Source organism: Borostomias antarcticus (genome assembly GCF_949987555.1).
Source record: "Borostomias antarcticus genome assembly, chromosome: 19".
Classification (NCBI taxonomy): domain Eukaryota; kingdom Metazoa; phylum Chordata; class Actinopteri; order Stomiiformes; family Stomiidae; genus Borostomias; species Borostomias antarcticus.
The window spans coordinates 15671456-15676455 of record NC_140252.1 but is presented as its reverse complement, the minus strand read 5'-3'; the positions used below and the strand labels follow the sequence as shown (position 1 = coordinate 15676455).

The following is a 5000-nucleotide window of genomic DNA, read 5'->3' as shown; positions in this document are numbered from 1 at the left end:
TTCCTTGTTTTGAATGCTGCCTAACGCGGTCGTGGGAGTTTAACAAACTGAATACCACGGACAGAGATACGAAGATGAGAAAAAAAAGGTCGGACATCAAAATAAAATGGTAACACTTTACAATAAGGGAACATTAATAAGCATTAGTTAATGCATTATTAAGCATAAAGTAACAGTTAACTAATGTCTCTATTAACCATTTACTAATGTTATTTATGTTAACTAAGGTTAACTCACCTAACCCTAATCCTAACCTTAACTAAGATATTGATTAACATTAGTAACCTAACCTAACCCTAAATAAGCATTAGTTAACAGTTAACTAATGTTTTTTGTGACCCTTATTGTAAAGTGTGACCAATAAAACCGATCGCCCCAATCCCAATGTCAAAGATCGGATCGGGACCACCCTAGACATGACTCTGACAGTAATCACACCACAGCAGGACACACCCCTCTCTCCCCGTCTCCTCCTCCTCCCCTCCACTCCTCCTTTTATCTGCACCTCTTAACCCCCTCCCTGTTTTCTCTGTTGTAAACACCCCTCTCTCTCTCTCCCCTCTATCATGGTTCTCAACCCTCTATCTGCTCTCTCTATCATTCTCTCTTCTCTCTGTTTCTGGCTCCCAGCTAATCCCCTTGCCTGCTGAGACAGAGAGAGGGTGAGAGAGAGATTGAGAGAGGGGGAGAGAGGCTGAGAGAGAAAGGGAGAGAGAGAGGGAGAATGAGAGAGTGGGGGAGAGAGGGAGAAAGAGAATGAAAATGACTTTCACTTTTATTTTCTTGTTGTTTGTTGTTCTACTAATGCTTTGATTGGCAGTGCGCAGTAAGCACATTCCGGTATATTTCAATTGAATTAAATTGAGAAGGAGACATAGAGGGACAGATACAGACAGACAGAGAGACAATAATAATACACATCAATCCCATTACTCTGGGATGAGCTTCTTCATCCTCCCGCTCCTGAGGCCTCTGCCTCCCAAGGAAAATGGAAGCTAATTTCTGCTCTCCGTCTCTCTCTCTCTCTGTGTTCTCAGTCTCTCTCTCTGTTCTGTCTTCTCTGGTCTCTCTCTCTGTTCTCTGTCTTCACTCTGGTTTCTCTTTCTCTGTTCTGTCTTCTCTCTGGTCTCTCTCTCTCTGTTCTCTGTCTTCTCTCTGGTCTCTCTCTCTGTTCTGTCTTCTCTCTGGTCTCTGTCTTCTCTCTGGTCTCTCTCTCTGTTCTCTGTCTTCTCTCTGGTTTCTCTTTCTCTGTTCTGTCTTCTCTCTGGTCTCTCTCTGTTCTCTGTCTCTCTCTCTCTGTTCTCTGTCTTCACTCTGATTTCTCTCTGTTCTGTCTTCTCTCTGGTCTCTCTCTCTGTGTTCTCAGTCTCTCTCTCTCTGTTCTCTGTCTTCTCTCTGGTCTCTCTCTCTGTTCTCTGTCTTCTCTCTGGTCTCTCTCTCTGTTCACTGTCTTCACTCTGGTTTCTCTTTCTCTGTTCTGTCTTCTCTCTGGTCTCTCTCTGTTCTCCGTCTCTCTCTGTTCTCTGTCTTCTCTCTGGTCTCTCTCTGTTCTCCGTCTCTCTCTCTCTGTTCTCTGTCTTCACTCTGGTTTCTCTTTGTTCTGTCTTCTCTCTGGTCTCTCTCTCTGTTCTCTGTCTTCTCTCTGGTCTCTCTCTCTGTTCTCTTTCTTCACTCTGGTTTCTCTTTGTTCTGTCTTCTCTCTGGTCTCTCTCTCTGGCTTTGTCTACTTCTCCTGTTCTTGGGGATCTGTCTTTTATTTGTTGTAGAAATCAGTGTTTGAGCTCAGAGAAAGAGCCTCTGTCTTCTCTTTTTAGTTCCACCGTACCGCGCGTGCGTTGGGTCACCTTTTACGCAGGGCGAGAGGTCATGTTTTTTTTGGTGGTTTGCGTGCATGTGTTTGTTTATGTGTGTGCGTTTGCTGTTAGCAGAATTATGCAAACTACTGGACCGATTTTCACAAAACTTGTGAAATCTTTATTTGTGAGCTGTATGAAGGATCACATCAGGGTACAAGGGAGCCATGAATGGCGCCAAAGCAATTAATAAAAATGTCCTAACTACTTAACGAGAAAATTAATCTTATCAGAAATACAAAGGGTGACACCCGTTCTTAGCCTGGTGTCTATAACAGAGTTAAGGCTACTTGATGGCACGTCCGCCCAAGGGCCTCTTACCTAACCCCTTGCCCCCGTGTGTCAAATGAAGGCAAGTAGAAATGAAACTATCACAAAGGCTTCAATACATCGAACATCTAACAGAAAGACTGGAAGCAGCAAACACAGGTAAGACAATGAAACAAAGGCCAAGAGGAGCTATATATGTGGATGGTGGATGGCCGTCCAATTAGACGCGACAGGGCACACATGGCAGGGAGCCGATTGGACACAGGATGATTGGACACAGGTAGACCAGCGATGATTGACAGGACGCAAAGGGCTGGGGAGGAACTGCACACACCGCTGATGAACACCTGGGGGAGACAGATGGGCAACGGAGAACAAAGGACATGAGGAGGGAGGGAGGAGAGGAGAGGGGGAGGAGAGAGGGAGGAGAGGAGAGGGGGAGGAGAGGAGAGAGGGAGGAGAGGAGAGGGGGAGGAGAGGAGAGGGGGAGGAGAGCAGAGAGGGAGGAGAGGAGAGGGAGGAGAGGAGAGGGGGAGCGGGTGGAGGGGGGAGGAGAGGAGAGAGGGAGGAGAGGAGAGGGGGAGGAGAGCAGAGAGGGAGGAGAGGAGAGGGGGAGGAGAGGAGAGAGGGAGGAGAGGAGGGAGGGAGGAGAGGGGGAGGAGAGCAGAGAGGGAGGAGAGGAGAGGGGGAGGAGAGCAGAGAGGGAGGAGAGGAGAGGGGAAGGAGAGGAGAGGGGGAGCGGGTGGAGGGGGGAGGAGAGCAGAGAGGGAAGAAAGGAGAGGGGGAGCGGGTGGAGGGGGGAGGCGAGGCGAGGGGGAGGAGAGGAGGCGGTGGACGAGAAGCGGAGAGGGGAGCGGAGGAGAGGAGAGGTGGAGAGGGGAGCGGAGGAGAGGAGAGGTGGAGAGGGGAGCGGAGGAGAGGAGAGGTGGAGAGGGGAGCAGAGAGGGAGAAGAGCAGTGAGGCGGGTATCTGGTGCAGATGGCATGAGGTTTAACACCCCCTGGTGAAGTGAATTATGGTGTTTAATAAAACACGCTGGATACTGTATGCATCTCCACGAAGCCTGATGCCTTAGCACAGAGACGGCTTACCCGGCTTACTTCTGACCCTAGTGGCTCATTTACCTCGTACAAGCCCAAGCTTTCACTTAGTTTCTACGGTAGGTCAGTTCCATTGCGGGAGCATCCAAACTGGAGGGTCTGCAGAATACCAAGCAGGACTATGTCGTCATGTTGCACCAGATCCGCGCTTACATGTCTACATGTTCTCTGTGATGGTGGTGTCTTTACGTAGATACACACTCGTTGTCTTGAATAGAGGATTTAGTCCTGTCGTTCCCCGTTTCCTTCAGGGCCACTGTGCCATGTCTCCACAGATATAGCGGTGTACTACTTATATAAAGCTGACGAGCTTACCAAGGTTGTGTGTCGGGAACCCTTGAGCACTGAGTATGCTTTTGTATTAAATAGATTATTTTTCTTCATGCCGGGGTTTAATGGAAGGGAAGCTGTCAGTGCTGCTCATTCAGTCGTTGTTGTCGATCTCTCTCTCCGCGCGTACACACATCGCCGTAGGAATGTGTCAGTCTTTAAAGGTGTGTGTGTGCGTGTGTGTGTATGTGTGTGCATGCATGCCTGCGTGTGTGTGTGTCTCTGCGTGTGTGTGCTCTTTTTTCATTACTGTGATTGAAATCTGTTGAACGAGAGATTAGATGTGGGGGTGTATGAAGCAATTTAATTGAATAGGTTCTTTTGGAATGTGTGTTTGTGTGTGTGTGTGGGGGGGGGGGCGGGGGGGTGCTCTCGGTTCTGGCTTATCTTCAGTCAGGAACCTTAGAAACCCTGTAGGATTAAAGTAGGCAGCATCAGAGCCAGCCTTATAAAATCCAGCTTTCCAGGTCCAGGTCATTCTCTAACCTGTCACTGGATGGGAGATGGGGTCAAATCTCGGTGATGACCTCCGACCTCGCTCTGCTCGGGCTGATCCCCTACGCGTCTGGGTGTCCTGGTATTTCTAGCGGGTTAGGTTACGGTTGAGGTTATATCTTGGACAGACAGCCAGGTGGTTTGATTCAGCCTGACCTGGGCTCAGCTAACAGAGGCGAACGTTCGTCGCAAACATGTTTTCTCCAAACGGTCACATTTGAACGGCTTTTAACGAACGTTCCAAACAGTTCGCATAAAGCAACAATCCCCATGGGAGCACATCTCCAGTAAGCCTGGGTCCATTGTGATCCTTGTTCCGTTACTGGCGAACTACCTCTCCAGACTGTTAGCTTCTGTTAGCAAACGTTTGCGGCGAACACAAAGCTAACGGAAAATTGTTTGCTAACGTTCGCTAACGTTCACTATGTTCGCTGAATTTGAACACACCCCTGGTGTTCTCAGAAGTGTAGCTTCATTAGGGATCAGAAGCGCAGCTTCATTAGAGCAGCCTCAGCGCTTCTCATCTCTGTCCTGCTGAGGTGGAATGGATTCTGTTTGGCAAGAATACCAGTTATTTCTAGCTAATTACTGTGTTTTAGCGAAGAAGTGTGTGCCATAAGTTAGATGGCAGCATGGTTAGAACAGGTGTGGATACTCTCACAATATAATAGTGTCAAAAGTGCACAGAAAGATATAATTTTTTGTACAATTAGTGATGGTGTTTTTAATGAGTTTGAAACCACGGCTTCAGGCAGCATGTTTCTCTGTTCAGATATATTCCCTGTGAAACTCAATACTTCCACAGAGCAGAGAACCAGAACTGGAACCAGCCAACACAGGTGTGTGTGTGTGTTAGTGTTAGTGTGTGTGTGTGTGTGTGTGTGTTTGTTTGTTTGTGTGTGTGTGTGTGTGTGTGTGTTAATGTGTGTGTGGTGTGTTTGTGTGTGTGTTC

The 5000-nt window shown here is 48.1% G+C and overlaps 1 protein-coding gene across 1 annotated transcript in view; it reads left to right on the top strand.

Annotated features, from left to right (window-relative positions):
• mdga1 (MAM domain containing glycosylphosphatidylinositol anchor 1) overlaps positions 1–5000 on the top strand; it is a gene marked incomplete at both ends in the record, with an annotated part of 122936 nt that overhangs the window by 77771 nt on the left and 40165 nt on the right.